Genomic DNA, 21953 nt, shown 5'->3' with positions numbered 1-21953 from the left:
ATCCATTGTTTCTGCCCAGTTTCGAACTGGGGACCTTTCACGTGTTAGGCGAACGTGTTAACCACTACACTACAGAAACTTCTCAGAAACTATACCAGACACCAACCAATGTAGGAGGCACTTTCTAAAAACAGAGTCATTGAAGAAAAATGCTTAGGTTAAAAACACTTGTTTCTGCCCAGTTTCTACCGTCTTAGAAACTAAGCCAGACACCATCCAATGTAGGAGGCACTGTCTAAAAAAAGGGCCATTGCATTAAAATGCTTAGCTAAAAATCCATAGTTTCTGCCCAGTGTCGAACTGGGGACCTTTCGCGTGTTAGGCGAACGTGATAACCACTACACTACAGAAACTTCCCGGAAACTATACCAGACACCAACCAATGTAGGAGGCACATTCTAAAAACAGAGTCATTGAAGAAAAATGCTTAGGTTAAAAACACTTGTTTCTGCCCAGTTTCGAACTGGGGACCTTTCGCGTGTAAGGCGAACGTGATAACCACTACACTACAGAAACGTCTTAGAAACTAAGCCAGACACCATCCTATGTAGGAGGCACTTTCTAAAAAAAGAGCCATTGCATGAAAATGCTTAGCTAAAAATCCATTGTTTCTGCCCAGTTTCGAACTGGGGACCTTTCGCGTGTGAGGCGAACATGATAACCACTACACTACAGAAACTTCTGAGAAACTATACTAGACACCAACCAATGTAGGAGTCACTTTCATAAAATAGAGCCATTGAAGAAAAATGCTTAGGTTAAAAACACTTGTTTCTGCCCAGTTTCAAACTGGGGACCTTTCGCGTGTAAGGCGAACGTGATAACCACTACACTACAGAAACGTCTTAGAAACTAAGCCAGACACCATCCAATGTAGGAGGCACTTTCTAAAAAATGAGCCATTGCATGAAAATGCTTAGCTAAAAATCCATTGATTCTGCACAGTTTCGAACTGGGGACCTTTCGCGTGTTAGGCGAACGTGATAACCACTACACTACAGAAACTTCTCGGAAACTATACCAGACACCAACCAATGTAGGAGGCACTAAAAACAGAGTCATTGAAGAAAAATGCTTAGGTTAAAAACACTTGTTTCTGCCCGGTTTCTACCGTTTTAGAAACTAAGCCAGACACCATCCAATGTAGTAGGCACTTTCTAAAAAAAGAGCCATTGCATGAAAATGCTTAGCTAAAAATCCATTGTTTCTGCCCAGTTTCGAACTGGGGACCTTTCGCGTGTAAGGCGAACGTGATAACCACTACACTACAGAAACGTCTTAGAAACTAAGCCAGACACCATCCAATGTAGGAGGCACTTTCTAAAAAAAGAGCCATTGCATGAAAATGCTTAGCTAAAAATCCATGGTTTCTGCCCAGTTTCGAACTGGGGACCTTTCGCGTGTGAGGCGAACGTGATAACCACTACACTACAGAAACTACACAGAAACTATATTAGACACCAACCAATATAGGAGGCACTGTCTAAAAAAAGGGCCATTGCATTAAAATGCTTAGCTAAAAATCCATTGTTTCTGCCCAGTTTCGAACTGGGGACCTTTCGCGTGTTAGGCGAACGTGATAACCACTACACTACAGAAACTTCTCGGAAACTATACCAGACACCATCCAATGTAGGAGGCACTTTCTAAAAAAAGAGCCATTGCATGAAAATGCTTAGCTCAAAATCCATTGTTTCTGCCCAGTTTCGAACTGGGGACCTTTCGCTCGTGAGGCGAACGTGATAAGCACTACACTACAGAAACTTCTCAGAAACTATACTAGACACCATCCAATGTAGGAGGCACTTTCTAAAAAAAGAGCCATTGCATGAAAATGCTTAGCTAAAAATCCATTGTTTCTGCCCAGTTTCGAACTGGGGACCTTTCGCTCGTGAGGCGAACGTGATAAGCACTACACTACAGAAACTTCTCAGAAACTATACTAGACACCATCCAATGTAGGAGGCACTTTCTAAAAAAAGAGCCATTGCATGAAAATGCTTAGCTAAAAATCCATTGTTTTGCCCAGTTTCGAACTGGGGACCTTTCGCGTGTTAGGCGAACGTGATAACCACTACACTACAGAAACTTCTCGGAAACTATACCAGACACCAACCAATGTAGGAGGCACTTTCTAAAAACAGAGTCATTGAAGATAAATGCTTAGGTTAAAAACACTTGTTTCTGCCCAGTTTCTACCGTTTTATAAACTAAGCCAGACACCATCCAATGTAGGAGGCACTTTCTAAAAAAAGAGCCATTGCATGAAAATGCTTAGCTAAAAATCCATTGTTTCTGCCCAGTTTCGAACTGGGGACCTTTCGCGTGTGAGGCGAACGTGATAACCACTACACTACAGAAACTTCTCAGAAACTATTCTAGACACCAACCAATGTAGGAGTCACTTTCATAAAATAGAGTTTTTAAGAAAAATGCTTAGGTTAAAAACACTTGTTTCTGCCCAGTTTCGAACTGTGGACCTTTCGCGCATAAGGCGAACGTGATAACCACTACACTACAGAAACGTCTTATAAACTATGCCAGACACCATCCAATGTAGGAGGCACTTTCTAAAAAAAGAGCCATTGCATGAAAATGCTTAGCTTAAAATCCATTGTTTCTGCCCAGTTTCAAACTGGGGACCTTTCACGTGTTAGGCGAACGTGATAACCACTACACTACAGAAACTTCTCGTAAACTATACCAGACACCAACCAATGTAGGAGGCACTTTCTAAAAACAGAGTCATTGAAGAAAAATGCTTAGGTTAAAAACACTTGTTTCTGCCCAGTTTCTACCGTCTTAGAAACTAAGCCAGACACCATCCAATGTAGGAGGCACTGTCTAAAAAAAGGGCCATTGCATTAAAATGCTTAGCTAAAAATCCATTGTTTCTGCCCAGTGTCGAACTGGGGACCTTGTGCGTGTTAGGCGAACGTGATAACCACTACACTACAGAAACTTCTCGGAAACTATACCAGACACCAACCAATGTAGGAGGCACTTTCTAAAAACAGAGTCATTGAAGAAAAATGCTTAGGTTAAAAACACTTGTTTCTGCCCAGTTTCGAACTGGGGACCTTTCGCGTGTAAGGCGAACATGATAACCACTACACTACAGAAACGCCATAGAAACTAAGCCAGACACCATCCTATGTAGGAGGCACTTTCTAAAAAAAGAGCCATTGCATGAAAATGCTTAGCTAAAAATCCATTGTTTCTGCCCAGTTTCGAACTGGGGACCTTTCGCGTGTGAGGCGAACGTGATAACCACTACACTACAGAAACTTCTCAGAAACTATACTAGACACCAACCAATGTAGGAGTCACTTTCATAAAATAGAGCCATTGAAGAAAAATGCTTAGGTTAAAAACACTTGTTTCTGCCCAGTTTCGAACTGGGGACCTTTCGCGTGTAAGGCGAACGTGATAACCACTACACTACAGAAACGTCTTAGAGACTATGCCAGACACCATCCAATGTAGGAGGCACTTTCTAAAAAATGAGCCATTGCATGAAAATGCTTAGCTAAAAATCCATTGTTTCTGCCCAGTTTCGAACTGGGGACCTTTCGCGTGTTAGGCGAACGTGATAACCACTACACTACAGAAACTTCTCGGAAACTATACCAGACACCAACCAATGTAGGAGGCACTTTCTAAAAACAGAGTCATTGAAGAAAAATGCTTAGGTTAAAAACACTTGTTTCTGCCCAGTTTCTACCGTCTTAGAAACTAAGCCAGACACCATCCAATGTAGGAGGCACTGTCTAAAAAAAGGGCCATTGCATTAAAATGCTTAGCTAAAAATCCATTGTTTCTGCCCAGTTTCGAACTGGGGACCTTTCACGTGTTAGGCGAACGTGATAACCACTACACTACAGAAACTTCTCAGAAACTATACAAGACACCAACCAATGTAGGAGTCACTTTCATAAAATAGAGCCATTGAAGAAAAATGCTTAGGTTAAAAACACTTGTTTCTGCCCAGTTTCGAACTGGGGACCTTTCGCGTGTAAGGCGAACGTGATAACCACTACACTACAGAAACTTCTCAGAAACTATACTAGACACCAACCAATGTAGGAGTCACTTTCATAAAATAGAGCCATTGAAGAAAAATGCTTAGGTTAAAAACACTTGTTTCTGCCCAGTTTCGAACTGTGGACCTTTTGCGTGTAAGGCGAACGTGATAACCACTACACTACAGAAACGTCTTAGAAACTACGCCAGACACCATCCAATGTAGGAGGCACTTTCTAAAAAAAGAGCCATTGCATGAAAATGCTTAGCTAAAAATCCATTGTTTCTGCCCAGTTTCAAACTGGGGACCTTTCGCGTGTGAGGCGAACGTGATAACCACTACACTACAGAAACTTCTAAGAAACTATACAAGACACCAACCAATGTAGGAGTCACTTTTATAAAATAGAGCCATTGAGAGGGACCGGAAGAGGAAGCCGCACGGACGCACGCTGCGGTGAAACGCTGGATCGTGGCGTCCCGTGCAAGGTCCTCGAGCCGGAAAGGAGAGGCACAGTCTGCCGGGAGTGCATACCGCAGAAACTAGCAGTACACCGCCGAACTGGCCAGCTGTCTCAGAGCCAGGTGCTTGGCGTAAGTCGACCGCTGCGGGTTGAGATAGTAACGCCAGAAAGAGAAAAAGACTCCCACAAACGAACCTGACCAGAATACAGTGAGGAAGCGGTGGAAGCCATCCTCGCGTGTCGCTGCCACATCGGAAGCATAGCAGAGTGCTGAGCAATACAGCACCTCACAGTACTCAGCAGCAGAGACGGCTCCCCCCCTGCAGCCGGTCCTGACAGATCGTGACTTACGAAGCTTCAGTGAAGCCTGAAAATAAGGGAGCCCTGCAGCTCAGATAGAGAGCCCCGAACAGATTGTCATCTTTTCCACCTTCCTGCCCCTGAGTCAAGTGTGCAGCGCGAGTGGGACTTCGCAGAAGGAGGAGAAACGAGCACCTGCATAAAGAAAGGAGAGGGGAAGGAAAACTGCAAGAAAAAAAATAAAAAAGAAAACACAACTCCCCCATTGTCCATTAAACCTCGGAGTCGAGCGCCCGGCTTGCCTGAGTGCTGCGGATTGAGGTGGGGACAGAGCAGGGGAAGGAAGGAAGAAACCTGGCATTGCCTCCACACGGATCAGACCAACCCCAAGGGTGCGGTAAGACTTTCATATCTGTAAAAATTTGTGGATTGCTCATCACACCCCACACCTCTGAAGAAAAAAAGATCAGAAGGTAATCCATGTTAGGATAAAACCACAGAGGAAAGGGCTTAGTTTCACACCATTCAAGGGGTAATATAAAAGGGAAGAGAGAGGTGAGAGCAAAAAAAAAACCAAAAACCCCGAAAAATCATAGACCATAAAGGCCCGCTCTGTGTGGAGTTTTTGGGTGCTCTCTTCATATAAGTGTCTGGCTTGTAAGATCAGCAATTGGGGACCTGGCCCAGATTAAGGCTAGATTGCCCATCCAAGACAAGAGAGACAAGTAGGACAGTAAACTTTGCGGGGTCAGAGGGCCTAAAAGCGGCATGACTCAAACACCAAAAATATTGGGAGAAAACATGATCAATTAAAAATGCAACTCCAGATATCCCTCCAGAAATAAGAGTGGGCAGGAGGAGGAGAGAGATCTTTTTTTTTTTTTTTTTGTGTGGCGGAAGGTGGTGAAGAATAGTAAAGGAAGGAAAAGGGGGAGAGAATAGTTATAAGGGAGAAAAAGGAAGAAAAGAAAAAAAAAAGAAAGACATCAGGATCAGACGAAAGGGCTTTTTTGTGTTTAAATGGTTAAAATGGCAGGCAAAAATCGAAAGAACCCGCCACAAGAGCAAGCCGCCTTTTTTGGGACAAAAAAAAACAGTAAACAAACTCCCCAACTACCATCCTCGCCACACTTAGCAGCGAGCCCTTCTAGCTCAATTTCACGGTCCGACTCATCGCAGTTGGTCGAATCGGACCCATTTGAGGTACTCATGCAGAAGATTACTAACTCATTTAAAACAGAACTGAAGGCGGCAGTCTCAGAACTGAAGGGAGAGTTGACATCTTTGGGGTCACGAATAGACGCCATAGAGCAAAAATCAGACGAAATTTGTCACTTTCAGCAAACTCTTTCTCAAGAATTAAAAGAGACAAAACTAGAAATAAACTCGCTAAAAGACCATATTGAGGACCTCGAGAACAGGTCTAGGAGGCAAAACTTGAGAATCCGAAATGTCCCGGAAGCAATTGATAATCAGACCCTGCCCACCTATCTTAAAGGACTTTTCCACCAGATCCTACCAGGATGCAAGGAAGAAGAGCTAACACTAGACAGGGCGCATAGAACGCTCAGGGCAACCCCAAACATGGATCAACCGCCCAGAGACATTGTCACACGATTGCACTATGATCATATCAAGACAAGAATCTTGGATACAACTAGAACAACCCCTTTGATAAATTACAAAGACTCTGCTATACAGATCTTTCAGGACTTGGCCCCCTCCACTTTGAGAAAAAGAAGAGAGATGGGAACTATAACTAGAGCCCTGAGAGAGCAGAAAATAATGTATAGATGGGGGTTTCCATTTGCTCTACATTTTTCCCACAATGGTAAAAGGTTCACCTTAAAAGACCCGGACTCAGGCCTGGCCACCCTCAAGGAGATGGGGCTAGGCTCTGGGTTAGAGTTGGAGATCTCTAAAGCTGACAGAACAAGAGCTACTGCGGAAAGACCGCCTAGAGCGGAGTGGTCGCAGAAATAGCCTTGAGATTCCTGGTAGAAGAATTGTCGAACCCCCTGAGGCTTTATATTTAAGTTATTATTTATAACTGTGTTATTTCTCCCCCTTCTTCCTCCCCCCTTTTTTCTCTTTATTTTTTTTTTTTTTTTTTTTGTCTTGTTGGCGTTCCGCTTTGTAGCGGCTAGATGGGAATAAGTTAAGGTAGCACTTAGAGATCGAGTAAACACACATAAACCTGGGGAATTGGCCACTGAGAGACCCTCATACACGTATAGTAAATTTTTATCCACTTTATATTGGACAAATATTTTTTATCTTTTCTTCCAAAGGTCCTCTATTAGCTCGCACTGGACACGCAGAAAATTAAATAAACTAGACTTATTAGATTGGATCTGGTACAGATATTAAAGGATTTTAAACGATTAATATATCTTTGGCACATAGCACTTTAGATATTAGGGTGAAATAATATATTGGGAGTGTTTTTTTTTTTTTTTTTTTTTTCTCTCTCTTTCTTTTTTTTTTTTCCCTCCCCACTACTGCATTATTATTTTAATAGGTAATTGAATTTATCATCTGTACTAACATTAAATTGTTTCAGGATCATGAGTAAAGGCACAGATGAATTGAAAATAATGGAGGGTAGATCTTATTGATCGTTTGACTAACCCGGATAGATTTCCTCCCCCCCCCCTCCCCCCCCCTAACCCCAGGCTACACGAAGGTCTGTCTAGAGCAGATAGGACCTCCGTTAGGATAGAGTGGGGCTACCGTTTAGTTACGATTAACGGTCAGAAGGGATGCGAAAATTCGCATCAAGAGGTTTATGTTTTATGTTGTGTAATGTCTTATATGTTTCCCGTCCCCTCCATAGGTGTCTCCAGACCCAGACTATAGATGAAAAGAGTCAGCTTACCAATAGAGACCAAAGATGGCACCCTCCATGACGTTGAATATAATGTCTTTAAACGTTAACGGGCTTAATTCTCCACGAAAAAGAGCGATGGCAGCTCAATATTTCAGAAAGCAAAATATAAAGATCATTCTGTTACAAGAAACCCATTTCTTAAATGATCACCCCACCCTGGCTTTGAGGCAATACCCTGAGGCATTTTATTCAACTTTTGAAAAAAAAAGGAACAGCAATTTTATTGCATAAAACATTAGCTTATAAAATCGAGCACTCCTATTCAGACCCGAAAGGGCGATATAACATCTTGGTCTTATCAGTAGCTAATAAGTTGATCACACTTGCCTCGGTGTATGCCCCAAATGGCGAACAAGGGAGCCTTCATAGCGATTTTTTTAGACAGCTTAATAAAAGGGCAAAAGGGAAAATAATTATAGGGGGGGACTTTAATGCCATTTTGGACCCCAAATGGGACAGACAAGCCCCGAACCCACATAGCTTATTAATTAGTAAAGAATCTAAAAGGTTAAATGAAAATTTAAAGGCAAATAACTTATATGACGCATGGAGGACACTATACCCCAATGAACGTACATATACCCACTATTCGATCCCGCATAAAGTTTACTCTAGATTGGATTTTTTTTTGTAGATGCTCAGACAGTGGGGGACCTAGTTAAAGCATGGACAGTCCCTGTGGTCTGGACAGACCATATGGCGGTGTTCATTTCAATAAGATCAAATAACATAGAAACATCGAGCTTCAAATGGAGACTGAACCCGTCATTGCTTACTAAACAAGACTACATTGGGGCCTTGGAAGGGTCACTAAATGAATATTTTAAATTTAATAATACGGAAGACACTCCTGTAGCAATAATCTGGGAGGCTCACAAGGCGGTAATTAGAGGCCATCTAATTAAATTAACTAAAGCGCAAAAAGTAAAAGACGAGAAACTAATAAAAGAACTTGAACAACAAATTTCACTCTAACTGCTAGACATCAGCAAAATCCCAATCATAGACTACTAAGTAAATTATTGGCTCTGAAAAATCAACTGTTTCTGCTTTATTCAGAAAAAACAGCCAAAACAATGAAGTGGCTGCAGTATAAGTATTACTCAAAAGGAGATAAAGCGGATGCGCTGTTAGCTTATCGGATTTGAAAGCGCAGACAAAGAGACCGCATATACTCCATAAAAGACACTAAAAATAACCCCATTTATGACCCTCGGGGAATATCGCAGATATTTAGAGATTATTATTATAATTTATATAATATCCCCAATGTACTTAGTAAAGCAGAAACAGAAGAGAGATTTAAGGAGTTTATGGAGTCTTGCAATTTACCGTCCTTAACGGAGTCCCAAATTGAAATTTTAGAGGCTCCAATTTCACTAATGGAAATTGAAGCCACCATTAAAACACTAAAAAATGCTTCGGCCCCGGGCCCCGATGGATTTTCAGCCATATATTATAAAAAATTCTGTAAAATTTTGGCCCCACAGATTAAAATGTTCTTTGATTCGATATTAGAGGGACATCCCTTGGATCAGGCGACAACACTCGCCGAAATAATAGTGATCCCTAAGCCAGACCGGGACCCCACACTATGTAGCAACTACCGTCCTATCTCTTTGCTTAATACTGACCTTAAACTTTTTGCCAAAGTTATGGCAAATCGGTTGGCTAAAGTCATAGACTCACTAGTGCACCCAGATCAGGTGGGGTTTATCCCTAACAGACAAGCCTTTGAAAATATTAGACGAGTAGTGGATACTATTTCAGTTATTAATACAACACAAACACCAGCCCTTGTCATGGGCCTAGACGCCGAGAAGGCCTTTGATAGGGTCTCATGGAGGTATATGGACCTGCTGCTCCCTAGATTTGGAATTCGTGGGCGTTTTTTACAGGGTATACAAGCATTATATAAAAATCCTATGGCGGCGGTGTCGATAAACGGCAATAGATCATCTCCCTTTAGAATTAATAACGGTACTAGACAAGGGTGTCCACTGTCGCCTATGATCTTCGCACTCATGATTGAACCGCTGGCGGCCAAAATTAGAAACGAAAAGGAAATTGGAGGTATCAGGATTGGTTCAGAAGAATACAAGATCGCGTTATACGCGGATGATATCTTGTTGACGCTATCGGACCCACTGAAGTCAGCGAATAAAGTGTTCGAGACGTCCTTAGAATTTGGGGAAATCTCGAACTTTAAGATAAATTCAGCAAAAACCGAAATCCTGGACATCCACCTTCCTCCTAGTTTAAGGGAAAACCTGGCCTCCGCCTTCTCATGTAAGTGGAGAAGCGGTTATCTAAGATATTTGGGCATTAATATTACAAAAAATTATCATAAATTATATGATGCCAACTATCCTAGATTACTGAATGAGATCGCAAATGACATGAAGAGCTGGACCAGAATCCATATCTCGTGGACAGGAAGAGCTAACGTCTTGAAGATGAACGTCCTTCCACGCTTATTATACGTATTCCAAGCCCTCCCTGTCAGAATCCCCCCCATGACCTTTAAAAACCTGCAGAGTCTTTCATCCCACTTCTTATGGTCTGGGAAAAGACCACGGGTGCGGTTTAAGACTTTGCAGAATGGCACTAGGGAAGGTGGGCTAGGAGTCCCTAATTTTAAACTTTATTTCTATGCAGCTCAAATTTCACAATTGGTGATGTGGCATTCAAACAAAGAAACACATAGATGGGTCAAACTAGAGGCACAATTAGCGAACATGTCAACTATATCCACACTGCTCTGGATTCCAAAAAAAGCAGACCTATTAGGGAAAAAGTCCATCCGGTAATTGAATTCTCCCTGTCCATGTGGGATAAAATAACTAAAGAATATAAGATTATAAATACACCCAATGCTCTTTTACCAATGTGGGATAACCCCCAATTTCCAGTAAGTAGGGAATTATCCTTTAAGAAAAATTGGTCAAAAACTAATATATTATTCCTAAACGAATTAGAAATGTCAGGTAGACTTCTGCCGTTTGCAGAAATATTACTAAAATTTGATATTTCACCTAGAAGTATCTACCAATACTGCCAGATAAATAGTTTCCTATCCCACTCACAACAGGCGAGAAAGAACCAAGTCAACACGATAGTGGAAACACTGTGTTTGAAAAGGTCATCATTTAAGGGTATTATTTCATCTGTGTACCAAATATTACTAAATTATAGTAAACAGGAGCGCCTTCCACAGGAACTGGCATGGGAGTTGGAGCTTGGTAAACAACTAGCCCTGGAAGATTGGGTGAGGATTAGAAAAAATTTGATATCAGTATCCCAGTCAATCCGCTATAGAGAAAACTCTTTTAAGATATATTCCCGGTGGTACCTGACTCCAAGTAGACTAAGTCGCATATATAGCGGGACTAACGACCTTTGTTGGCGTGGATGTGGGCATAAAGGCGATTTATTACATATCTTTGGGACATGCCCACAAATCCAACAAACTTGGACACTAGTTTTTGACTTAATCAAACAAATTACAAATATAGAGACTCCTAAGTCCCCCGAATATGTCTTGCTCCCTCTTAAAATTCCGGGGATCAAAACATCATCCCAAAAACTTATATGGTTTATATTGAGTGCCGCAAAAATAAAAATAGCCTCTTATTGGAAATCAAACAGGGTCCCATCCATGGCAATAATTAAAGAGACGGTGTGGCACCTATATCAAATGGAATACTCAGCAGGACTAGTAGAGGAGAATTTAGACTTGTTTAGGGAAATATGGACGCCGTGGGCAGAATTCCATAACACTATAATTTGATGCGACCATAAGTATAGGGAGATCCTAATTGGAAACAGCGGAACCTATGTGAGAAGAATAGTCTGGACCAAAGAGACACCTACCCCCCCCCCATCCCTGCCCTCCCTCCCCCACCCCCCTTCCCCAATCATTGTATTGTAGTGTTATGTTAATGTCTAATCTGTGTTTGTATTTTTGACCGGGTCTTAATGGATGCTGGGAGGGGAAAAGTGAAAACACCCAGGAAGATTGGTTAATAATAAAGGGACCGAATAACAGGCAGGGAAAATGGAATGGGATAATAGGGGAAAAAGGAAGGACTAAGAAAAATAGAGAGAGGAGCTTGGATATTTGTCTGTTGCTCTCCCAATAGAACCCTTTTCCCTCCCTCCATATTCCTCCATTTTCTATCCAAGGAGAGGCGTGTGGCAGACCCCTTTCTGTGGATGTATGTTATTCGTTCTCTATCATAGCTTGGAATTGTATGGGCTGTAGAGATTAAATATCACATGGTTTATAATTAGCTGGAAGAGAAGAGATATTATAGCTATAGACCAACAGAAGTTTATATACTATAAGGCAACAGATTGTATAACACTATGTACATGGCAAATGGTCACTTTTATTGCATTTATAATCTGTTGAAAGATCGGCCCTTTAAGGTCCATATATATATATATATATATATATATATATATATATATATATATATATATGTATACGTGTATTTGTATGTGTGTGTCATTTTGTTATAATGTCGAAAACTAATAAACAGATTTATAAAAAAAAAATAGAGCCATTGAAGAAAAATGCTTAGGTTAAAAACACTTGTTTCTGCCCAGTTTCGAACTGGGGACCTTTCGCGTGTAAGGCGAACGTGATAACCACTACACTACAGAAACGTCTTAGAAACTACGCCAGACACCATCCAATGTAGGAGGCACTTTCTAAAAAAAGAGCCATTGCATGAAAATGCTTAGCTAAAAATCCATTGTTTCTGCCCAGTTTCGAACTGGGGACCTTTCACGTGTTAGGCGAACGTGATAACCACTACACTACAGAAACTTCTCCGAAACTATACCAGACACCAACCAATGTAGGAGGCACTTTCTAAAAACAGAGTCATTGAAGAAAAATGCTTAGGTTAAAAACACTTGTTTCTGCCCAGTTTCTACCATCTTAGAAACAAAGCCAGACACCATCCAATGTAGGAGGCACTGTCTAAAAAAAGGGCCATTGCATTAAAATGCTTAGCTAAAAATCCATTGTTTCTGCCCAGTTTCGAACTGGGGACCTTTCGCGTGTTAGGCGAACGTGATAACCACTACACTACAGAAACTTCTCGGAAACTATACCAGATACCAACCAATGTAGGAGGCACTTTCTAAAAAAAGAGCCATTGCATGAAAATGCTTAGCTAAAAATCCATTGTTTCTGCCCAGTTTCGAACTGGGGACCTTTCGCGTGTTAGGCGAACGTGATAACCACTACACTACAGAAACTTCTCGGAAACTATACCAGATACCAACCAATGTAGGAGGCACTTTCTAAAAACAGAGTCATTGAAGAAAAATGCTTAGGTTAAAAACACTTGTTTCTGCCCAGTTTCAAACTGGGGACCTTTCGCGTGTAAGGCGAACATGATAACCACTACACTACAGAAACGTCTTAGAAACTATACCAGACACCAACCAATGTAGGAGGCACTTTCTAAAAACAGAGTCATTGAAGAAAAATGCTTAGGTTAAAAACACTTGTTTCTGCCCAGTTTCTACCATCTTAGAAACAAAGCCAGACACCATCCAATGTAGGAGGCACTGTCTAAAAAAAGGGCCATTGCATTAAAATGCTTAGCTAAAAATCCATTGTTTCTGCCCAGTTTCGAACTAGGGACCTTTCGCGTGTTAGGCGAACGTGATAACCACTACACTACAGAAACTTCTCGGAAACTATACCAGATACCATACAATGTAGGAGGCACTTTCTAAAAAAAGAGCCATTGCATGAAAATGCTTAGCTAAAAATCCATTGTTTCTGCCCAGTTTCGAACTGGGGACCTTTCACGTGTTAGGCGAATGTGATAACCACTACACTACAGAAACTTCTCGGAAACTATACCAGATACCAACCAATGTAGGAGGCGCTTTCTAAAAACAGAGTCATTGAAGAAAAATGCTTAGGTTAAAAACACTTGTTTCTGCCCAGTTTCAAACTGGGGACCTTTCGCGTGTAAGGCGAACGTGATAACCACTACACTACAGAAACGTCTTAGAAACTATACCAGACACCAACCAATGTAGGAGGCACTTTCTAAAAACAGAGTCATTGAAGAAAAATGCTTAGGTTAAAAACACTTGTTTCTGCCCAGTTTCTACCATCTTAGAAACTAAGCCAGACACCATCCAATGTAGGAGGCACTGTCTAAAAAAAGGGCCATTGCATTAAAATGCTTAGCTAAAAATCCATTGTTTCTGCCCAGTTTCGAACTGGGGACCTTTCGCGCGTGAGGCGAATGTGATGACCACTACACTACAGAAACTTCCCAGAAACTATACTAGACACCAACCAATGTAGGAGTCACTTTCATAAAATAGAGCCATTGAAGAAAAATGCTTAGGTTAAAAACACTTGTTTCTGCCCAGTTTCAAACTGGGGACCTTTCGCGTGTGAGGCGAACGTGATAAGCACTACACTACAGAAACTTCTCAGAAATTATACTAGACACCAACCAATGTAGGAGGCACTGTCTAAAAAAAGGGCCATTGCATGAAAATGCTTAGCTAAAAATCCATTATTTCTGCCCAGTTTCGAACTGGGGACCTTTTGCGTGTTAGGCGAACGTGATAACCACTACACTACAGAAACTTCTCGGAAACTATACCAGACACCAACCAATGTAGGAGGCACTTTCTAAAAACAGAGTCATTGAAGATAAATGCTTAGGTTAAAAACACTTGTTTCTGCCCAGTTTCAAACTGGGGACCTTTCGCGTGTGAGGCGAACGTGATAAGCACTACACTACAGAAACTTCTCAGAAATTATACTAGACACCAACCAATGTAGGAGGCACTGTCTAAAAAAAGGGCCATTGCATGAAAATGCTTAGCTAAAAATCCATTATTTCTGCCCAGTTTCGAACTGGGGACCTTTTGCGTGTTAGGCGAACGTGATAACCACTACACTACAGAAACTTCTCGGAAACTATACCAGACACCAACCAATGTAGGAGGCACTTTCTAAAAACAGAGTCATTGAAGATAAATGCTTAGGTTAAAAACACTTGTTTCTGCCCAGTTTCTACCGTTTTAGAAACTAAGCCAGACACCATCCAATGTAGGAGGCACTGTCTAAAAAATGGACCATTGCATTAAAATGCTTAGCTATAATCCCATTTTTTCTGCCCAGTTTTGAACTGGGGACCTTTTGCGTGTTAGGCGACGTGATAACCACTACACTACAGAAACTTCTCAGAAACTATGACAGACACCAACCAATGTAGGAGGCACTTTCTAAAAACAGAGTCATTGAAGAAAAATGCTTAAGTTAAAAACACTTGTTTCTGCCCAGTTTCTACCATCTTAGAAACTAAGCCAGACACCATCCAATATAGGAGGCACTTTCTAAATAAGAGCCATTGCATGAAAATGCTTAGCTAAAAATCCATTGTTTCTGCCCAGTTTCGAACTGGGGACCATTTGCGTGTGAGGCGAACGTGTTAACCACTACACTACAGAAACTTCTTAGAAACTATACCAGACACCAACCAATGTAGGAGTCACTTTCATAAAATAGAGCCATTGAAGAAAAATGCTTAGGTTAAAAACACTTGTTTCTGTCCAGTTTCTACCATCTTAGAAACTAAGCCAAACACCATCCAATGTAGAAGGCACTTTCTAAAAAAAGAGCCATTGCATGAAAATGCTTAGCTAAAAATACATTGTTTCGGCCCAGTTTCAAACTAGGGACCTTTCGCGTGTGAGGCGAACGTGATAACTACTACACTACAGAAACTTCTTAGAAACTGTATCAGACACCAACCAATGTAGGAGGCACTTTCATAAAATAGAGCCTTTGAAGAAAAATGCTTAGGTTAAAATCAATTGTTTCTGCCCAGTTTCGAACTGGGGACCATTTGCGTGTGAGGCGAACGTGATAACCACTACACTACAGAAACTTCTTAGAAACTGCACCAGACACCAACCAATGTAGGAGGCACTTTCTAAAAACAGAGTCATTGAAGAAAAATGCTTAGGTTAAAAACACTTGTTTCTGCCCAGTTTCTAACGTCTTAGAATCTGTACCAGACACCAACCAATGAAGGAGGCACTTTATAAAAACAGTCATTGAAGAAAAATGCTTAAGTTAAAAACACTTGTTTCTGCCCAGTTTCTACCATCTTAGAAACTAAGCCAGACACCATCCAATATAGGAGGCACTTTCTAAAAAAAGAGCCATTGCATGAAAATGCTTAGCTAAAAATCCATTTTTTCTGCCCAGTTTCGAACTGGGGACCATTTGCGTGTGAGGCGAACGTGTTAACCACTACACTACAGAAACTTCTTAGAAACTATACCAGACACCAACCAATGTAGGAGTCACTTTCATAAAATAGAGCCATTGAAGAAAAATGCTTAGGTTAAAAACACTTGTTTCTGTCCAGTTTCTACCATCTTAGAAACTAAACCAGACACCAACCAATGTAGGAGGCACTTTCTAAAAACAGAGTCATTGAAGAAAAATGCTTAGGTTAAAAACACTTGTTTCTGCCCAGTTTCTAACGTCTTAGAAACTAAGCCAGACACCATCCAATATAGGAGGCACTTTCTAAAAAAAGAGCCATTGCATGAAAATGCTTAGCTAAAAAGCCATTGTTTCTGCCCAGTTTCGAACTGGGGACCTTTTGCGTGTGAGGCGAACGTGATAAACACTACACTACAGAAACGTCTTAGAAACTAAGCCAGACACCATCCAATGTAGAAGGCACTTTCTAAAAAAAGAGCCATTGCATGAAAATGCTTAGCTAAAAATCCATTGTTTCTGCCCAGTTTCGAACTGGGGACCTTTCGCGTGTTAGGCGAATGTGATAACCACTACACTACAGAAACTTCTTAGAAACTAAGCCAGACACCATCCAATGTAGGAGGCACTTTCAAAAAACAGAGTCATTGAAGAAAAATGCTTAGGTTATAAACACTTGTTTCTGCCAAGTTTCTACCGTCTTAGAAACTAAGCCAGACACCATCCAATGTAGGAGGCACTGTCTAAAAAATGGACCATTGCATTAAAATGCTTAGCTATAATCCCATTTTTTCTGCCCAGTTTCGAACTGGGGACCTTTCGCGTGTTAGGCGACGTGATAACCACTACACTAAAGAAACTTCTCAGAAACTATACCAGACACCAACCAATGTAGGAGGCACTTTCTAAAAACAGAGTCATTGAAGAAAAATGCTTAGGTTAAAAACAATTGTTTCTGTCCAGTTTCTACCATCTTAGAAACTAAGCCAGACACCATCCAATGTAGGAGGCACTTTCTAAAAAAAGAGCTATTGCATGAAAATGCTTAGCTAAAAATCCATTGTTTCTGCCCAGTTTCGAACTGGGGACCTTTTGCGTGTTAGGCGACGTGATAACCACTAAACTACAGAAACTTCTCAGAAACTATACCAGACACCAACCAATGTAGGAGGCACTTTCTAAAAACAGAGTCATTGAAGAAAAATGCTTATGTTAAAAACACTTGTTTCTGCCCAGTTTCTAACGTCTTAGAAACTAAACCAGACACCAACCAATGTAGGAGGCACTTTCTAAAAACAGAGTCATTGAAGAAAAATGCTTAGGTTAAAAACACTTGTTTCTGCCCAGTTTCTAACGTCTTAGAAACTAAGCCAGACACCATCCAATATAGGAGGCACTTTCTAAAAAAAGAGCCATTGCATGAAAATGCTTAGCTAAAAAGCCATTGTTTCTGCCCAGTTTCGAACTGGGGACCTTTTGCGTGTGAGGCGAACGTGATAAACACTACACTACAGAAACGTCTTAGAAACTAAGCCAGACACCATCCAATGTAGGAGGCACTTTCTAAAAAAAGAGCCATTGCATGAAAATGCTTAGCTAAAAATCCATTGTTTCTGCCCAGTTTCGAACTGGGGACCTTTCGCGTGTTAGGCGAATGTGATTACCACTACACTACAGAAACTTCTTAGAAACTAAGCCAGACACCATCCAATGTAGGAGGCACTTTCAAAAAACAGAGTCATTGAAGAAAAATGCTTAGGTTAAAAACACTTGTTTCTGCCAAGTTTCTACCGTCTTAGAAACTAAGCCAGACACCATCCAATGTAGGAGGCACTGTCTAAAAAATGGACCATTGCATTAAAATGCTTAGCTATAATCCCATTTTTTCTGCCCAGTTTCGAACTGGGGACCTTTCGCGTGTAAGGCGAATGTGATAACCACTACACTACAGAAACGTCTTAGAAACTAAGCCAGACACCATCCAATGTAGGAGGCACTGTCTAAAAAAAGGGCCATTGCATTAAATGCTTAGCTAAAAATCCATTGTTTCTGCCCAGTTTCGAACTGGGGACCTTTCGTGTGTTAGGCGGACGTGATAACCACTACACTACAGAAACTTCTCGGAAACTATACCAGACACCAACCAATGTAGGAGGCACTTTCTAAAAAAAGTGTCATTGAAGAAAAATGCTTAGGTTAAAAACACTTGTTTCTGCCCAGTTTCTAACGTCTTAGAAACTAAACCAGACACCAACCAATGTAGGAGGCACTTTCTAAAAAAAGATCCATTGAATTAAAATGCTTAGCTAAAAATCCATTGTTTCTGCCCAGTTTCGAATTGGGGACCTTTCGAGTGTTAGGCGAATGTGATAACCAATACACTACAGAAACTTCTTAGAAACTGTACCAGACACCATCCAATGTAGGAGGCACTTTCAAAAAACAGAGTCCTTGAAGAAAAATGCTTAGGTTAAAAACTCTTGTTTCTACCAAGTTTCTACCATCTTAGAAACTAAGCCAGACACCATCCAATGTAGGAGGCACTGTCTAAAAAAGGGCCATTGCATTAAAATGCTTAGCTTAAAATCCATTGTTTCTGCCCAGTATCGAACTGGGGACCTTTCGCGTGTTAGGCGAACGTGATAACCACTACACTACAGAAACTTCTCAGAAACTATACTAGACACCAACCAATGTAGGAGGCACTTTCTAAAAAAGTGTCATTGAAGAAAAATGCTTAGGTTAAAAACACTTGTTTCTGCCCAGTTTCTAACGTCTTAGAAACTAAACCAGACACCAACCAGTGTAGGAGGCACTTTCTAAAAAAAGAGCCATTGAATTAAAATGCTTAGCTAAAAATCCATTGTTTCTGCCCAGTTTCGAACTGGGGACCTTTCGCGTGTTAGGCGAATGTGATAACCACTACACTACAGAAACTTCTCAGAAACTATACCAGACACCAACCAACGTAGGAGGCACTTTCTAAAAACCGAGTCATTGAAGAAAAATGCTTAGGTTAAAAACACTTGTTTCTGCCCAGTTTCTACCATCTTAGAAACTAAGCCAGACACCATCCAATGTAGGAGGCACTTTCTAAAAAAAGAGCCATTGCATGAAAATGCTTAGCTAAAAATCCATTGTTTCTGCCCAGTTTCAAACTGGGGACCTTTCGCGTGTGAGGCGAACGTAATAACCACTACACTACAAAAACTTCTTTGAAACTGTACCAGACACCAACCAATGTAGGAGTCACTTTCATAAAATAGAGCCATTGAAGAAAAATGCTTAGGTTAAAAACACTTGTTTCTACCAAGTTTCTACCATCTTAGAAACTAAGCCAGACACCATCAAATGTAGGAGGCACTGTCTAAAAAAGGGCCATTGCATTAAAATGCTTAGCTTAAAATCCATTGTTTCTGCCCAGTATCGAACTGGGGACCTTTCGCGTGTTAGGCGAACGTGATAACCACTACACTACAGAAACTTCTCAGAAACTATACTAGACACCAACCAATGTAGGAGGCACTTTCTAAAAAAAGTGTCATTGAAGAAAAATGCTTAGTTTAAAAACACTTGTTTCTGCCCAGTTTCTAACGTCTTAGAAACTAAACCAGACACCAACCAATGTAGGAGGCACTTTCTAAAAAAAGATCCATTGAATTAAAATGCTTAGCTAAAAATCCATTGTTTCTGCCCAGTTTCGAACTGGGGACCTTTCGAGTGTTAGGCGAATGTGATAACCAATACACTACAGAAACTTCTTAGAAACTGTACCAGACACCATCCAATGTAGGAGGCACTTTCAAAAAACAGAGTCCTTGAAGAAAAATGCTTAGGTTAAAAACTCTTGTTTCTACCAAGTTTCTACCATATTAGAAACTAAGCCAGACACCATCCAATGTAGGAGGCACTGTCTAAAAAAGGGCCATTACATTAAAATGCTTAGCTTAAAATCCATTGTTTCTGCCCAGTATCGAACTGGGGACCTTTCGCATGTTAGGCGAACGTGATAACCACTACACTACAGAAACTTCTCAGAAACTATACTAGACACCAACCAATGTAGGAGGCACTTTCTAAAAAAAGTGTCATTGAAGAAAAATGCTTAGGTTAAAAACACTTGTTTCTGCCCAGTTTCTAACGTCTTAGAAACTAAACCAGATACCAACCAGTGTAGGAGGCACTTTCTAAAAAAAGAGCCATTGAATTAAAATGCTTAGCTAAAAATCCATTGTTTCTGCCCAGTTTCGAACTGGGGACCGTTCGCGTGTTAGGCGAATGTGATAACCACTACACTACAGAAACTTCTCAGAAACTATACCAGACACCAACCAACGTAGGAGGCACTTTCTAAAAACTGAGTCATTGAAGAAAAATGCTTAGGTTAAAAACACTTGTTTCTGCCCAGTTTCTACCATCTTAGAAACTAAGCCAGACACCATCCAATGTAGGAGGCACTTTCTAAAAAAAGAGCCATTGCATGAAAATGCTTAGCTAAAAATCCATTGTTTCTGCCCAGTTTCAAACTGGGGACCTTTCGCGTGTGAGGCGAACGTAATAACCACTACACTACAAAAACTTCTTTGAAACTGTACCAGACACCAACCAATGTAGGAGTCACTTTCATAAAATAGAGCCATTGAAGAAAAATGCTTAGGTTAAAAACACTTGTTTCTGCCCTGTTTCGAACTGGGGACCTTTCGCGTGTAAGGCTAATGTGATAACCACTACACTACAGAAACTTCTTACAAACTAAGCCAGACACCAGCTAATGTAGGATGCACTTTCTAAAAAAAGAGCCATTGCATGAAAATGCTTAGCTAAAAATCCATTGTTTCTGCCCAGTTTCGAACTGGGGACCTTTCGCGTGTTAGGCAAACGTGATAACCACTACACTACAGAAACTTCTTAGAAACTGTACCAGACACCAACCAATGTAGGAGGAACTTTCTAAAAACAGAGTCATTGAAGAAAAATGCTTAGGTTAAAAACACTTGTTTCTGCCCAGTTTCGAACTGGGGACCTTTCGCGTGTAAGGCGAACGTGATAACCACTACAGTACAGAACCATCTTAGAAACTAAGCCAGACACCATCAAATGTAGGAGGCACTTTCTAAAAAAAGAGCTATTGCATAAAAATGCTTAGCTAAAAATCCATTGTTTCTGCCCAGTTTCGAACTGGGGACCTTTCGCGTGTTAGGCGAATGTGATAACCACTACACTACAGAAACTTCTCAGAAACTATACCAGACACCAACCAACGTAGGAGGCACTTTCTAAAAACCGAGTCATTGAAGAAAAATGCTTAGGTTAAAAACACTTGTTTCTGCCCAGTTTCTACCATCTTAGAAACTAAGCCAGACACCATCCAATGTAGGAGGCACTTTCTAAAAAAAGAGCCATTGCATGAAAATGCTTAGCTAAAAATCCATTGTTTCTGCCCAGTTTCAAACTGGGGACCTTTCGCGTGTGAGGCGAACGTAATAACCACTACACTACAAAAACTTCTTTGAAACTGTACCAGACACCAACCAATGTAGGAGTCACTTTCATAAAATAGAGCCATTGAAGAAAAATGCTTAGGTTAAAAACACTTGTTTCTACCAAGTTTCTACCATCTTAGAAACTAAGCCAGACACCATCAAATGTAGGAGGCACTGTCTAAAAAAGGGCCATTGCATTAAAATGCTTAGCTTAAAATCCATTGTTTCTGCCCAGTATCGAACTGGGGACCTTTCGCGTGTTAGGCAAACGTGATAACCACTACACTACAGAAACTTCTCAGAAACTATACTAGACACCAACCAATGTAGGAGGCACTTTCTAAAAAAAGTGTCATTGAAGAAAAATGCTTAGTTTAAAAACACTTGTTTCTGCCCAGTTTCTAACGTCTTAGAAACTAAACCAGACACCAACCAATGTAGGAGGCACTTTCTAAAAAAAGATCCATTGAATTAAAATGCTTAGCTAAAAATCCATTGTTTCTGCC

The 21953-nt window shown here is 40.8% G+C and overlaps 30 non-coding genes across 30 annotated transcripts; all 30 read right to left on the bottom strand.

Annotated features, from left to right (window-relative positions):
- Positions 1 to 443: 443 nt before the first annotated feature.
- TRNAV-UAC (transfer RNA valine (anticodon UAC)) lies at positions 444 to 516 on the bottom strand. The gene has a single exon. It is a non-coding gene; the product is annotated as a tRNA-Val (tRNA).
- A 90-nt stretch (positions 517 to 606) lies between these two features.
- On the bottom strand, positions 607 to 679 carry TRNAV-CAC (transfer RNA valine (anticodon CAC)). Its single transcript has one exon. It is a non-coding gene; the product is annotated as a tRNA-Val (tRNA).
- Positions 680 to 769: 90 nt separating this feature from the next.
- On the bottom strand, positions 770 to 842 carry TRNAV-UAC (transfer RNA valine (anticodon UAC)). The gene has a single exon. It is a non-coding gene; the product is annotated as a tRNA-Val (tRNA).
- A 360-nt stretch (positions 843 to 1202) lies between these two features.
- On the bottom strand, positions 1203 to 1275 carry TRNAV-UAC (transfer RNA valine (anticodon UAC)). The gene has a single exon. It is a non-coding gene; the product is annotated as a tRNA-Val (tRNA).
- Positions 1276 to 1365: 90 nt separating this feature from the next.
- TRNAV-CAC (transfer RNA valine (anticodon CAC)) lies at positions 1366 to 1438 on the bottom strand. The gene has a single exon. It is a non-coding gene; the product is annotated as a tRNA-Val (tRNA).
- A 90-nt stretch (positions 1439 to 1528) lies between these two features.
- Positions 1529 to 1601, bottom strand: TRNAV-AAC (transfer RNA valine (anticodon AAC)). The gene has a single exon. It is a non-coding gene; the product is annotated as a tRNA-Val (tRNA).
- Positions 1602 to 2290: 689 nt separating this feature from the next.
- TRNAV-CAC (transfer RNA valine (anticodon CAC)) lies at positions 2291 to 2363 on the bottom strand. The gene has a single exon. It is a non-coding gene; the product is annotated as a tRNA-Val (tRNA).
- An 89-nt stretch (positions 2364 to 2452) lies between these two features.
- Positions 2453 to 2525, bottom strand: TRNAI-UAU (transfer RNA isoleucine (anticodon UAU)). The gene has a single exon. It is a non-coding gene; the product is annotated as a tRNA-Ile (tRNA).
- Positions 2526 to 3052: 527 nt separating this feature from the next.
- TRNAV-UAC (transfer RNA valine (anticodon UAC)) lies at positions 3053 to 3125 on the bottom strand. Its single transcript has one exon. It is a non-coding gene; the product is annotated as a tRNA-Val (tRNA).
- A 90-nt stretch (positions 3126 to 3215) lies between these two features.
- TRNAV-CAC (transfer RNA valine (anticodon CAC)) lies at positions 3216 to 3288 on the bottom strand. The gene has a single exon. It is a non-coding gene; the product is annotated as a tRNA-Val (tRNA).
- Positions 3289 to 3378: 90 nt separating this feature from the next.
- On the bottom strand, positions 3379 to 3451 carry TRNAV-UAC (transfer RNA valine (anticodon UAC)). The gene has a single exon. It is a non-coding gene; the product is annotated as a tRNA-Val (tRNA).
- A 90-nt stretch (positions 3452 to 3541) lies between these two features.
- Positions 3542 to 3614, bottom strand: TRNAV-AAC (transfer RNA valine (anticodon AAC)). The gene has a single exon. It is a non-coding gene; the product is annotated as a tRNA-Val (tRNA).
- Positions 3615 to 3815: 201 nt separating this feature from the next.
- On the bottom strand, positions 3816 to 3888 carry TRNAV-AAC (transfer RNA valine (anticodon AAC)). Its single transcript has one exon. It is a non-coding gene; the product is annotated as a tRNA-Val (tRNA).
- A 90-nt stretch (positions 3889 to 3978) lies between these two features.
- On the bottom strand, positions 3979 to 4051 carry TRNAV-UAC (transfer RNA valine (anticodon UAC)). Its single transcript has one exon. It is a non-coding gene; the product is annotated as a tRNA-Val (tRNA).
- A 253-nt stretch (positions 4052 to 4304) lies between these two features.
- TRNAV-CAC (transfer RNA valine (anticodon CAC)) lies at positions 4305 to 4377 on the bottom strand. The gene has a single exon. It is a non-coding gene; the product is annotated as a tRNA-Val (tRNA).
- Positions 4378 to 12275: 7898 nt separating this feature from the next.
- On the bottom strand, positions 12276 to 12348 carry TRNAV-UAC (transfer RNA valine (anticodon UAC)). The gene has a single exon. It is a non-coding gene; the product is annotated as a tRNA-Val (tRNA).
- A 90-nt stretch (positions 12349 to 12438) lies between these two features.
- Positions 12439 to 12511, bottom strand: TRNAV-AAC (transfer RNA valine (anticodon AAC)). Its single transcript has one exon. It is a non-coding gene; the product is annotated as a tRNA-Val (tRNA).
- Positions 12512 to 12712: 201 nt separating this feature from the next.
- On the bottom strand, positions 12713 to 12785 carry TRNAV-AAC (transfer RNA valine (anticodon AAC)). Its single transcript has one exon. It is a non-coding gene; the product is annotated as a tRNA-Val (tRNA).
- Positions 12786 to 12875: 90 nt separating this feature from the next.
- On the bottom strand, positions 12876 to 12948 carry TRNAV-AAC (transfer RNA valine (anticodon AAC)). Its single transcript has one exon. It is a non-coding gene; the product is annotated as a tRNA-Val (tRNA).
- A 364-nt stretch (positions 12949 to 13312) lies between these two features.
- TRNAV-AAC (transfer RNA valine (anticodon AAC)) lies at positions 13313 to 13385 on the bottom strand. The gene has a single exon. It is a non-coding gene; the product is annotated as a tRNA-Val (tRNA).
- Positions 13386 to 13638: 253 nt separating this feature from the next.
- TRNAV-UAC (transfer RNA valine (anticodon UAC)) lies at positions 13639 to 13711 on the bottom strand. The gene has a single exon. It is a non-coding gene; the product is annotated as a tRNA-Val (tRNA).
- A 201-nt stretch (positions 13712 to 13912) lies between these two features.
- On the bottom strand, positions 13913 to 13985 carry TRNAV-CAC (transfer RNA valine (anticodon CAC)). The gene has a single exon. It is a non-coding gene; the product is annotated as a tRNA-Val (tRNA).
- Positions 13986 to 16478: 2493 nt separating this feature from the next.
- TRNAV-AAC (transfer RNA valine (anticodon AAC)) lies at positions 16479 to 16551 on the bottom strand. Its single transcript has one exon. It is a non-coding gene; the product is annotated as a tRNA-Val (tRNA).
- Positions 16552 to 17572: 1021 nt separating this feature from the next.
- On the bottom strand, positions 17573 to 17645 carry TRNAV-AAC (transfer RNA valine (anticodon AAC)). Its single transcript has one exon. It is a non-coding gene; the product is annotated as a tRNA-Val (tRNA).
- A 910-nt stretch (positions 17646 to 18555) lies between these two features.
- On the bottom strand, positions 18556 to 18628 carry TRNAV-AAC (transfer RNA valine (anticodon AAC)). The gene has a single exon. It is a non-coding gene; the product is annotated as a tRNA-Val (tRNA).
- Positions 18629 to 18828: 200 nt separating this feature from the next.
- TRNAV-AAC (transfer RNA valine (anticodon AAC)) lies at positions 18829 to 18901 on the bottom strand. The gene has a single exon. It is a non-coding gene; the product is annotated as a tRNA-Val (tRNA).
- A 474-nt stretch (positions 18902 to 19375) lies between these two features.
- On the bottom strand, positions 19376 to 19448 carry TRNAV-AAC (transfer RNA valine (anticodon AAC)). Its single transcript has one exon. It is a non-coding gene; the product is annotated as a tRNA-Val (tRNA).
- A 474-nt stretch (positions 19449 to 19922) lies between these two features.
- TRNAV-AAC (transfer RNA valine (anticodon AAC)) lies at positions 19923 to 19995 on the bottom strand. The gene has a single exon. It is a non-coding gene; the product is annotated as a tRNA-Val (tRNA).
- A 201-nt stretch (positions 19996 to 20196) lies between these two features.
- On the bottom strand, positions 20197 to 20269 carry TRNAV-AAC (transfer RNA valine (anticodon AAC)). The gene has a single exon. It is a non-coding gene; the product is annotated as a tRNA-Val (tRNA).
- Positions 20270 to 21122: 853 nt separating this feature from the next.
- On the bottom strand, positions 21123 to 21195 carry TRNAV-AAC (transfer RNA valine (anticodon AAC)). Its single transcript has one exon. It is a non-coding gene; the product is annotated as a tRNA-Val (tRNA).
- Positions 21196 to 21953: the final 758 nt, after the last annotated feature.

Source organism: Crinia signifera, chromosome 3 (assembly GCF_055691185.1).
Source record: "Crinia signifera chromosome 3, ASM5569118v1, whole genome shotgun sequence".
NCBI lineage: Eukaryota > Metazoa > Chordata > Amphibia > Anura > Myobatrachidae > Crinia > Crinia signifera.
The sequence above is the reverse complement of the archived record's forward strand: the minus strand, read 5'-3'. Positions and strand labels throughout refer to the sequence as shown.